The sequence below is a fragment of the Arachis ipaensis genome, chromosome B05 (assembly GCF_000816755.2).
Source record: "Arachis ipaensis cultivar K30076 chromosome B05, Araip1.1, whole genome shotgun sequence".
Lineage (NCBI taxonomy): Eukaryota > Viridiplantae > Streptophyta > Magnoliopsida > Fabales > Fabaceae > Arachis > Arachis ipaensis.
The window spans coordinates 124,602,404-124,615,736 of record NC_029789.2 but is presented as its reverse complement, the minus strand read 5'-3'; the positions used below and the strand labels follow the sequence as shown (position 1 = coordinate 124,615,736).

The following is a 13,333-nucleotide window of genomic DNA, read 5'->3' as shown; positions in this document are numbered from 1 at the left end:
TTTACAAATACTACAAAAAATTCGTTTAAAACTATTAGATTTATCGACATATTCTACAAAAAAAAATTCGACGGTAATAATACTGTCAGAATAAATTTGACAGTATAAATATTGCTAGTAATAGTTTATCATCGAACTTTTATAATTTGATGCTAATTACCATAAAAAATTTTTGACGATAAAAATTTTTTGACGGTAATTACTTTTAGAATGACCAATTCGTTTTGGGTTTATCGTCGAAAAAAATTGACGATAATTTTGGTACCATTTTAATTTTTTGACACCCTAATTCGAAATATCAAATTTATTCCATGAAAAATCCAACGATAATTAAAACCTGCTTTATTAGGATTGACATTATGATAATTAACATTCAAATTAAAAATTAATGAAAACTAAATATATTTCATTAAGATAGAAAACTACAATGCAAAATACGAAATAACAAACGTCAAAAACAAAATAAAGTAATCTCATCAAGCAAATAAAGGAGAGTAATGTCAAACTATACAAAAGAAAATTCTAAAGTTTACGGGTCTTCATAATTGTTGTCGTTGTCCTCCTCCTTTTCCTCCTGATGGTCTTACTGATCTAGATTCCACGGTGCTATGGGTGCCAATGTCTAAACTAGTGTAAGTGTAGATGATGAGGAGCTCCCTCTAGTACCACTGCCACCCGCACGCACGCATAGCAGATCCCCATATGCTATAGCATGTGTTGTATCTATTCCATCTCTTGTTGAGCTCTTGCCTCAGGGACTCTATCTTTGCATTCCGACACTACAAGAAAATACTTCTATTGCCACGTTTTTAAAGCGTGACGATAGCATTTCACCACGCTTTTTGAGCTACCACCACGCTTTTGAAAGGGTCACATCTGCTAGCATGGCAGCTGTTCTATCGCCACGCTTTTGGTGACCTATCGCCATGCTTTTTTTCGCCACGCTTTTTACATATTGCCACACTTAAAAGCGTGGCCATATGTGGGAGATATTAAAGCGTGGCCATAGCAAGAGATACGGCAACGCTTTAAAAGCGTGGCAATAACCTTATCAAATTAAAAAAAAAATTCTTTTTCTGACTTTACCTTCATCGCTGCACAATATAAATTTTCAGTCCTTTTTTATTACCAAACCTATAAATACATTATGCAGTTTTTATTACAAGACAAATCAAACAGTAATTAGTGACATATATAATTTTTGCTATAATTATTTTATACATTAAAAAATTAATATTCAAATACAAAATAAATCTCGAGTTCAAATAATAGTGCAAATGATTACAAGCTCTATTAAAATCAAACACATAGCAGTGCAAAAAAAAAAACACAAAAAAAAAATTTTTTTTTACAAACTAGTTATATTTATCTCCGCCGTCAACGTTTTCTTATAGTAAGGCATATGTACTGCCCTCTCTTAACCATCAAGTTCTCTGGCGGTTGAGTCTCCTCTAACCATGTCACTTCAGATGCTTTATCTACCTCAACACCTTTTATTTAAAAATTCAGTCATGCTACACATCCATATAATTTTTCATTCAAGTCCATCCAAGCTGGCCCAATATCAAAAAAATCCAATCCTATTAAATCAGCGTGTATTACACGCGTCCAAACCCCCGAAATGATAACATATTCATTTGCGCCTTGAATATGAAACAACGTTCCTTCTTCAACATTGAAACTGCTACTAGAGAAGTTCGAATCTCTGTCAAAATCTCTCAAACTTCACTCGTGTTCTCTGCGAAAACTGGTTTTACTGAAGAATCGCGAGAAGATTTTGAAAGAAAGAAGAAAAAACGAACAAAAACAAGAACAGAGACTGCGAAAGGTATAAGAAAAACTACTGTTCATTTAAAATCTCGCAATCTTGCGTTTTTCCTAGTTGCATTTTAGGTTTATTGGATTGAGTTGCTTTATTTAGTATATTGACTTATTCTGATTCCATTTTTATACGTAACTAGGGCATAGAAATAGAAATGTGTTCTTGTTTTCTTTCTGTTCAGTGGATTTGGTCATTTTGATTGACTTGATTGTTAGTGTTTAGTTGAGTTCTTTTGCATGCAGAAATACTTTTCTTGCTGATTGAATCTTTAAAATGTTTTATTCAAAACATGAATGGAGTTTTATTAAGTGAAATTGGTCATTTTGATTCATTTGATTGTTAAATGTTCAATTGAGTCCTTTTGCATGCACAAATATTTTTCTTGATTATTGAATGTTTATCACATTTTATTCAAAACATGAATGGAGTTCAGTTCAATGGAGTTGGTCATTTTGATTCACTTGATTGTTAGTGTGTTCAATTGAGTTCTTTTGCATGCAGAGATGCTTTTCTTGCTGATTGAATCTTTAACACGTTTTATTCAAACATGAATGGAGTTCTATTAAGTGAAGTTGGTCATTTTTGATTAATTTGATTGTTAAATGTTCAATTGAGTCCTTTTGCATGCACAAATATTTTTCTTGATCATTGAATGTTTATCACATTTTATTCAAAACATGAATGGAGTTCAATTCAATAGAGTTGGTAATTTTGATTCACTTGATTGTTAGTGTGTTCAGTTGAGTTCTTTTGCATGCAGAAATATTTTTCTTGCTGATTGAATGTTTATCATGTTTTATTCAATCATGAATGGAGTTCGATTCAGTGGAATAGGTCATTTTGATTCACTTGATTAAAATATGCATGCTTGTGCTTGTTGAAGTATTGACCAAATTGTTTTGTTCTTACAGCAAAAATGAAAAAGATAATGGTGACAAGAAAGCAGAAGCCGCGCTATAACGTAAGCATATGTACACATTAAATATATTTATCGCCTTTCATTCAAATAAACTCTATTTTATAATATAAATATATCGTGACATACTGTTTTGAAACCTTGCAGAAAACTCACGATCTCAGATGCCAGACAAAGGCAATAGCGAGGGTGTTCAAGGCAATGAGCCAGGAAAAGAAAGATATTGTTGAAGAAATGGGCTTCGGTGCACTGGCACATGTCCCAGAAATGAACGTCTTTCACAGTCTCTTGAGAGAATTGGTTGACTGCTATGATGACTATAATGGATACCTGAAAACTCTCCATGGGGAAATATACATAACACCTAGCAAGGTAGCAGCTGCGCTCGGCATAAATCACGGCGGTAATACACTTTCCACCTTGCGCTTATTTGATTCATTGCTTGCTTTATTTTCGGTTCATTTGTGTACAGAAAATAAATCCGAGCCTATTTGACTAGTTAAAATATTGTAGGGAATCGTTTTCCTGAAAAAGTTGAGTGTGGCAGCCTGAATGAGGCAGATAAGGCAATAATTGACAGCTTCAAATGTGTTACGTTGGCGTCTTTGACAAAGTCTATCCTCGATATGAGTGTTGAAGGGGAGGAGAACCGGTAGAAATTCTGGAGGACTTTTGTCGTCTTCGTCCAGAAGTGCATTTTGCTGCCGACGATAGTCAGCATGGCCTCCCTGATCCATAAGCTGCCTGCCCTTCGTGTGGACAACATTCGATAGTGGGATTGGGCAAATCATGTGCTCAGCTTCTTGAGGAAGGGAATCAAAAATAAAAGAATGGGAAAGAAACAGTCCGTTGACGGCTGCATTTTTGTTTTGATACTGATTTATTTCCATAAATCCAAGTTCCCTCGCTTGGATGCACTTGAGACTCCCGGGCCACCATGGGTGGCCCATTGGACACGGGAGATGATGCTCGACCAGATTCCTAAGAAAGCAACGGATACAATGGTAAATTAAACAAAAATTTCCCCTAAAATTTTGTTTCAGATGCTTCTAAAATACTCTGTTAACTAAATAACCTTGTCTTTAGGGACTTCTGTATAGAACACAATTAAAGGAAGAAAAAACAAAAGGAAATAATGTGCAAAAGAAAATAGTTTTTCTAAAGGGGAAAGAGAAGGAAAAGAGGAAGAAAGAAGAAAGGAAAATTCTTATTTTGGATTCTTCTTCGGAAGAAGACACTTTTTCTGAATCCGAATCTGAATCCGAGAAAACACCGCCGGCCAAAAGAACAAGACAACAGAGGCTAGTGAAAAAACAAAAAAATATTCTGATGGATTCGGAAACAACAAGTGAATCTCAAAACCAGAGCAGTTTGACGGATTCGAAAGCCCAACTAAATCCAAAAACCAGTAAGTTTTGGAAATGCTTATTTTTGGTTCATTGCTATTTTTGTCTAATGTTCATTGCTAGTTGTTTAAAATTTTTCTTATGCGCTGGTTCTTATGTATCGCAGAGAAGAAGAAGAAATTGAAAAAATAGCAATAAAAAAAGAAAACAACCACAGAAGGTGGTTGAAAAACAAAGCAAAAAAAGAAGCTTGTTCCGACAGATTCCGAGAACACAAGTGAATCTAAAAACCAGTAAGTTCGAAAATTGATTATTTTAAGTTCATTGCTGTGATTGTATGATGTTCATCTGGTTTGGTTTTGCTTCTATTTGTTGAAAATTGTTTGTGTGTGCTTGTTAAGTAAATTACAGCTATGATATTTGTCTTCGGTATAAATTCGATGTGTTTGTGTGTGTTGTAGAGAAAAAGAAATCGAAAAAACACCCATAGTGAAAAGAAAACAACTGGAGAGGGTGGCTAAAAAAAACCAAATCAAGCAAGATTGTTCTGACAGATTCAGAGAGTAAAACTGAATTTGAAAAGGAGTAAGTTTCTGGAATCATATTTTCGATTATTGATGCTTTCATTTTAGGTTCCTTGATACTTATTTTATAAATTTTCATAAGTGAACAAGTAAAGGACAGTGCTGCCGAAAGAAGAAGACAAGCATTGCAGCTATTAAAAGAAAAGAGATCAAAGAGACAAAATGATGGAGCTAGAAATACAAATGTTGCTCCGGATTACTTTGACTCACCAGAGGCCCAAAATGATTTCTCTGAAACGTAGGATTCAGTTTCTTATATCGAGTTCTTTTTCTTTGTTTGCTAACTTTTGCTAAAACCTCTTGTAATTGGATTTACTGAATAATATTGATTTTTTTATTTAGACTGCCGACTATAAATTTGGACAGCAAGCCTTTACAAACTCAGACGAGCTCCACACCATCTGTAAATGCACCGGCAAATGCCAGGTAAATTTGGTTCATTCTGGGTTTAAGTGTGATTTATTGGACTTGAAAAATGAATTAGATGTGTTTTTAATCCTCTGCTTTTAATCTTGGTTGATGATTTTAATTTGGTATCTTTTTTATTAGGAAAAATACCCCGAAAACCCCAGCAAAAATTTTTAGAAGAAAGAAAGTCCATCAAAAACAGAGATCCCAAACTCCACCTGTGTAAGTTGAAATATTTATGTTGGTCTTTTAGATTTAGGTAATAATTTTTGGTTAATTTTTGTTTATTCAAAACATGACTGTAGTTTGGTTCAGTGGAGTTTGATCATTTTGATTCACTTGATTGTTAAGTGTTCATTAGAGTTCTTTTGCATGCAAAAATGTTTTTCTTGTTGATTGAATGTTTATCACGTTTTATTCAAAGCATAAATGGTGTTCGGTTCAGTGGGGTAGGTCATTTCGATTCACTTGATTAAAATATACATGCTTGTGCTTGTCGGTGTTTTGAGTGAAGTATTGACCAAATTTTTGTTTAATTGTCAGTAGCGCTACACCTGAACCTGACCTCCAAATCATTGCGTTTCAACAAGAAACTCTGGATATGTGAGTTTTTTAATTTGCAGATTTTGGTTTCTCAGTACTTATTCTAATTATTCAACATTAACTTCTTCTTTGTTAACATTTCTTAGAGCTCCTATTGCGCTGTCTCTTCCTAGTTCTCTTAAGGAAGAGCTAATAAAAGATGACTTTTTACCTATGTCCCTTCTGAAAGTGAAACAAAAGCTTTTGTTAATGAGTAAGTTGCACATAAAATTATTTCTATTTGATTTAATGGTATAGGATAATAATTTGGGGTCATTATTGAACTATTTTTTGTTTAATACAGTAACCCTCCAGAACCGCAATAGCAACCATGCCAAGAACATCTGGTGGCAGGGTAATCGAAAAAAGAAGCACACATTGATGGGTAAGTTTTACTGCTTGTTTAGATTTGGAAAATTTCGGTTCATTACATGCTCTATTTATAGTTCATCAGAATCCATAAATCAATTATTTTCTGTTTGTTATAGCTGCCCTCCGGAACCCAAAAAGCAGGCCGGCGAAGAATCTTCCCCGAGGAAGACAGAGCCAGAACCTCCATTAAATGTGTAAGTTTTAATTAATATCATTTTTATTAGCTTTCGTGTTATATCATAATGCTATTTCATTATTGCTTAAAACATTCCTCTATCGTCTTGCAGTGCTGCTCGCATTAGGCAATGGGAAAATGATTGGGGTGCATTTTCCTTCAGCCTTGGGATAAGTCCCCATCATCTCAACCAAGTCCCCCCTCTCAACCAACAGTGAGTCAACTTGAAATATTGGCGGACACGGTGATAGATGCTGGGGTGGCGGCAGCATTGAAATTTGATGATGCAACAAGTGCCGAGCCGAGCTTCACAGCCGCTAAAGGGTACAAAACTCCGGAGAAAGAGAAAGAAATCACGGAGGAGTTGATGGAGAAGTGTTATCATTGGATGACACATCTAAAACAAACTAAAGATAGTACCAACGAATATGACCCCATATTAGTCTTGAACCATGAAGCGAATTTCGAGGGGTTTAGACATCATTTCATGTCTCTAATGCCCGAACAACAAGTGGAAAGCACGGTAAAATCTTTGCCTATTGCGTTAACATTAATAATTTTTCTAAAGACTCTTAAACCGTATATCTGATAAATTTTCTTCCTGTAGGTGGTCAATGCACATTGCATGATTCTCAATGACATAAAAGGTCGCTGGTTTCAGGAACAAATATACTGTGTGCCAACGGATATTGTGGTAAGCCAAATTTTTAATTCCCTGCTGATTGAATATTTATCACGTTTTATTCAAAACATGAATTGAGTTCTGTTCAGTGGAGTTGGTCATGTTGATTCATTTAATTGTCAAGTGTTCAGTTGAGTCCTTTTGCATGAAAAAATATTTTTCTTGATGATTGAATGTTTATCACATTTTATTCAACACATGAATGGTGTTTGGTTTAGTGGAATTGGTCATTTTGATTCACTTGGTTGTTAGTATTTTCAGTTAATTCCATTTGCATGTAGAAATGTTTTTCTTGCTGATAAATAATTTGGATTATTTGTAATTTAACTGAGGTTCGTTTTGCAGATGTTTATGTTGGGAAACCATGGCGAGAAATTCATTGATCCAAAGACCAACAAGGCCTACTGGATGGATGTCGACCGATATGCCCACTAACGCTGTTTTCTTGACAAAAGAAAACTCGCATCGCATCCATTTGTAAGTTGTGATTTCTAAAAATTCTTTGATAATTCTCTCGTTTGCTATCGTTTTGACTGAAATATTCTATCATTTTTCCAAACTTCAACTGTTTGTGCCAATTTGCAATGGAGGGCACTGGTGGTTGTGGATTGCCGATGTCCAGAAAAAGGCTTTCTATGTGCTTGACCCGGTGAACAAGAAGAAAGATGAAATACCTGATTTGAGAATCAAACTGAACAAATTTGTTGTAAGTTATTTAAATCATACATATTTTGCTGTAAATTATTCACTTAAGTTCTTTTGCATGTAAAAATGTTTCCATTCTTGATTGAATGTTTATCACTTTTTATTCAAATCATGATTGGTGTTCGGTTCAGTGGAGTTGCCGATTTTGATTCACCTGATTATTATGTGTTCACTTGGGTTCTTTTGCATGCACAAAGTGTTTCTCTTGCTGATTGAATGTTTATCATGGTATATTCAGAACATAAACAGAGTTTGGTTCATTGTAGTTGCTAATTTTCATTCACTTTTTGTTCCCTTTCAGGGATTAATAATCTCCCACATGAGGGTTTACGCTGGGACGGAACCCTTAATGGAGGACGGAGAAGGAGAAGAAGCAGAGTATATTAGGATGAATGGTCAACGTACAAGGTGGTGCGCAAAAATTGAACTCGTACAACTGAACCGGCAAATGCACTGGGTCGTCCAAGTAATATCTCAGGTGAGTGAGGGTCGATCCCACGAGGATTGCTGGATTGATCAAGCAATAGTTATCTTGCTGGACTTAGTCAGGTGAATAGAAAAGGAAGTTGTTGTTGTAAGCGCATAAAACAAAATAACAAAGAAAGAAGTACGGAATTAGTGTAAAAACAATAATGAGAAATCAGTTAAGGCCTCAGAGATGCTTATCCTTCAGGATTAGTACTTCTTACCAACTACTTTAACAATGAATGATTCATTCTATGACAAGGCTGTAAGTGATTAAGGCCAGGGCTTGTGGTCAATTAATCTTCTCTAATCCAGATCAAACGCCGGTGTCAGTGGTCATTTAATGTGAACGAGGATGAAGCTCACGTAATTCAATCTCTATTGATCCTACTTAAAATGCCACAGACAATGTCAGATCTTTGGGATCGGAGAATGAAGCTCAGTATTCTAGCCTTAGCGCCACAGAAATCTCAATTATCCATAACTAACGAGATTATATGTCACATATCTCAATTAGCCTAGATAACTTGTTGATTTAGGTGATGTATTCTCAAGCTATAGCTCAATACTATCCGGTCAGGGACTGGCAAGAACTCATGTAGAATAAGGGATCATACTTTCGTTCCACCCCAGATTCATTAAGATGAAGAACGATAATACATCATAGAACAAAATTAAACATATATTGAAATAGAGAAGTAATAATATTAATCCATGGGAATAAGCAGAGCTCCCATCCTTAACTTAGGAGGTTTAATTGCTCATACTTTACAAAAAAGAAAAGTAACGTGTGATAATGCGGAAGAAGATCCTAAACATGGGTGACCTTCTCCTATATATACTATTTTGGACCTAAAAAGATATTAAGTTTAATTAAAAATTACAAAAAGGAAAAAATAGACTAAAGAGTGCGAAAATCCACTTTGGTCCCACTTGGTGAGTGTTTGGGCTGAAGGCTTGGCGTCCAACTTGAGAAATGGGCGTTGAACACCCATTAGGGGGTGAGCTCACCGCCTTTTACTCCCTGGCTGGCATTGAACGCCAGTTTTGGGCATTCAACTTGGGAGGTTGGTCCTTCTTGGGCGTTGAACTCTAGATGTGGGCGTTCAATGCTCATTTTGGGAAGTGATTTCAAAAGAAAAGCATAGACTATTATATATTGATGGAAAGCCCTGGAAGTTAGCTTTTCAACGCCATTAAGACCGCATAAATTAGACCTCCGTATCTTAAGATATGCTTGTTGGAATGTACGAAGGTTAGGATTTGACAGCATCTGCTATCCTTTCTTTGTCTCTGAACAAGGCTTTACCAAAATTTGCCAATTTCACCCAAAAATCACCTGAAATCATAAGAAAAATATAGAAACTGAAAGTAGCATCCAAAAGGTGATTTTTGCACTAAAACATACTAAAACTTACTAAAATCTACTTAAAAACACTTTGAAAATGCTATGAAAAAGCGTATAAGAAGTCCACTTATCAGAACACCAAACTTAAACTGTTGCTTGTCCTCAAGCAACCAAAAAACAAGATACGACTAATTAGAAGAGAAGAATACATCAGGTTTTAGAGTTGTCAATGAAGCTCATTCCCAATTACTGAATGGGGCTATTGGCTCTTTATTTCTGAATAATTTTGGCATCTCACTTTTCTTTGAAGCTTAGAAATATTGGCATCCTTCGGAACTAGAATCCGGATGATATTATTGATTCTCTTCTTTTAGTTTTTCTTGATTCTTGAACACAACTTCTTTTGGTGCTTTGCACCTTTGAGCCTAATTGTGACTCTAAGCATTTTGTTTTCAAGTATTACCAACGGATACATAAACACCACAAGCACTTCACTGGGGGAACCCTTTAGATTCGAATTTAGCTTTGCTTAAATTCCCAGACAGTGGTGCTCAGAGTTCTTAAGCATACTCTTTAGCTTTGGATCACGACTTTAAATGCTCAGTCTCAAGAATTTCTTGACACCTTCACACCACAAGCATATAGTTAGGGATAGCAACTCATTTGAGCTTTTTAGGCCAATTTTGACCCTCCTAACCATTGATGCTCAAAGCCTTAGACCCTTTTTCTTTGATTTTTTCTTTTCTTTTTTTATTATTTTTCATTTTTGCTGTTTCTTTTGCTTCAAGAATCAATATTTTTTTTATTTTTAAGAGAATCAATAATACTTCTCTAAATTCTCTGTTCTTCAAGAGCCAATATGCTCAACTCCAATATCAACTATGCACAATTAATTCATACATTCAGAAAATAATGATAAGGACACCACATCTTAAATAATTAGAACAACTTATGATATACTCGAAACCTTATGCATCTTTACTGCTTCTTTTTCAATAAACTTTTCTTTTAAGCTTGATGAGGGATACATAAGATAGCTTATAACAAAACAAAGAAAATAAAATAATGCTAGAAAGGAACGAAATACCGAATGTGATCATGCACTAGAGTAGAAAACAGATAATGAAGTACAAAGAAAACAGAGATAAAATAAACAAAGGAAGAATGAAACTCAACCATCTCAGTGACGGCGGCTGCTGCTACTCCGTGAAAAATGATTCACCTCTTTTTGGTGCCATTGATGATAATATAAACCCAGAGCTTGCTCTGCAACACCAAACTTAAAAAGTTTGCTTGTCCCTAAGCAAAGAAACTTTGGTCCCTTGTTAGCGTTTAAACGCCAAGACTACTGCCCTTATGGGCATTGAACGCACATGCTCTCTTCCTTCTTCTAACGTTGAACGCCAGTAAGGGGCACCCTCCAGGGTATTCTGTTTCTCTTATACGCGTTCCTGTTTCTATTCTAAGTGCTACACATGATCACAAATGTTAGAAAAGCTAGGAAAACTATGAAAATCAATGACAAATAAAAATTTACTAAAAGAGACTCAAACTAAAGAAAACTGAAATCATGCTCTCTTCCTTCTTCTGGCGTTGAACGCCAGTAAGGGGCACCCTCCAGGGTATTCTGTTTCTCTCCTACGCGTTCCTATTTCTGTTCTAAGTACTACACATGATCACAAACGTTAGAAAAGCTAGGAAAACTATGAAAATCAATGACAAATAAAAATTTACTAAAAGAGACTCAAACTAAAGAAAACTGAAATCAAAATAGAATTAAACTAGAATATACTTATAGTTGAGTTGCCAATCCCAACAAGCGCTTCTTTACCGTCACTAGCTTGACGGTCAGTTTTTTTAAGGAGGACGATAGTTATAGAGGCTAAAATCCTCACCCCTTACTGGGAGCTTCTTTCCTGTGCTCTCATAGATTAATTAAATATGCTCACGAGACAGGATCTTGTTTATAGTATGAGACATAATTGGGCTTGCAGTGACTATCACCCTCATCCCTGGTGAGAAGCCTTCAGTAGGGATCTTGTTGTTTCTCTAGCCCCTAGGCATCTTTCTCTTGGGACCTTCCTCCTTGGTGGATAGTGTACACCCAACACCAAACTTAGATACTGAATGCTGTATGCAAGTACCTCCCTTGTCAGGGGGCAGTGGAGGTTTAAAAACCTTAAAAACCATGTAGTCCTCATGTAACCTCCGTGCCACTTTGCCTCTCTCAACATCTATCCGAGTTCCTCCATTGGTGGCTAGGAACGGTCTTTTCGGGATGATGGATTCATCTGTTTCTTCCTCCTTGTCAAGTATCACAGAGGCTTTCGGGAGGAATAGCTCTCCAACCTTGTCCAGTACATTCTCCTCTAGCCCGTATGCCTTTTTGAGGGACTTGTCAGCTATTTGTAGGGTTATCCTTATTGCCTGTGCTTCTTGGATTCCCAGCTTCTTCATTACAAATAGAGGCATCAGAGTTATACTTAGGCCAAGATCACACAAGGCTTTGTCAAAAGTGATCTTTCCAATAGTACATAGAATATGAAAGCTCCCTAGGTTTGACATCTTCCTTGGTAGCTTATTCTGAATTAGTGCACTGTACTCCTCGGTCAGTACCTCTATTTCATCTCCCTTTAAGGCCTTCTTTTCAGGGGGTAAGCTCTTTATGAGTGCAGCAGAGAGAGGCCTCTGCTCCAAAACCTCAGCAACAGGATTATTGATTTGCAGTTTCTTAGAGACTTCCAAGCACTATGAGTGGTTCTCATCCTTGATTTCTTTTTCGGGCTTTTGAGGGTGTAGTATTTCAGGCTCCTGTGCCCCCAATGGGGCGTGTAGTAATGGCCTTTCTTCTTGAGCCTTTTCTTCCTTTAATTCCTCAGCAACACACACCTCCTTAGATTCGGCCTCCTTGGTGAAGACCACAGTTCCATCTTCTTTCAAGGTCTCCTTCCCAGAGAGTATCAGGCTTTCTATAAAGGCCCTATAAGGATGCACCTCCTTAAACAACTCATTAAGAGGGATATTGTACAAGAACTAAATGAATTGCTCACCCTCAATCTCCTCTTGTGACTTCTGATGATGCACTTTAATGCTCTTAGCCTCTTCTGGTGTTTCTGTTTGCTCTGATCCTTCAGCAACTATGGCCTTGCACTCTTCTCTTGGGGTAGGTATTGTGTCACTGGGAAGAGTGAGGGGTCTCTGAAGTCGCTGAGGGTATGGCAATTTGGCTTTGTACTCTGGGGCCTTGGATAGTGCCGGATGAGTGTCCAAAGTAACTGGAAAAGTGTGCATGGGAGGAATGGCTATTGAACTGATGTCTATTATCCCTTTCTTTGGGCATTCAACGTCCACCCTACTCCCTCTTGGGCGTTCTACTTCCACTCTACCCCCTCCTAGGTATTCAACTTCAGTTTTGCCCCCTCTTGGGCATTCAACTTCAGCTCTGCCTGAGTGATTCCTCCACCCTTGATTGAAAGTCTAAGAATAAAGGGCATCGTAGGGATTTCTGGAGGAATTTCTCATGTAATTAACCTACTCAGGTGTCCACTGGCCATAGTTGTGAGTTTCTCCTTGAGGGAAGTTACTACTCATATCACAAGGGGTATCTGGAGGAGCACTATGAACCTCAGCAATTGGACTCTGTATGCTACTCAATTGTTGGGTGCGAATACTCATTTGTTGCAACATAAGTTTGTTCTGAGCAAGGATTGTAGCTACAGTATCCACATCTTGAGCTTCTATCCTAACTGGATTCCCCTCAGATGAGTATATGTACTGGTAAATTGCATCCATCTCAATGAGCTCTTGCGCCTCCTCAGGCGTCTTCTGCATGTGCAGAGAACTACCTGCAGAGTGATCCAGTGACCTCTTAGCCATTTTAGAGATACCTTCATAGAAGATGTCTATCTTGACCCAACCTAAGAGCACA

The 13,333-nt window shown here is 36.8% G+C and overlaps 1 long non-coding RNA gene across 1 annotated transcript in view; it reads right to left on the bottom strand.

Annotated features, from left to right (window-relative positions):
* The window catches only part of LOC110262997, a 21,483-nt gene continuing 9,352 nt past the window's right edge, over positions 1,203-13,333 (bottom strand). Inside the window, exon 3 of the long non-coding RNA XR_002348010.1 lies at positions 1,203-1,490. This is a non-coding gene — a long non-coding RNA (uncharacterized LOC110262997). The remainder of the gene's footprint in view (positions 1,491-13,333) is intronic.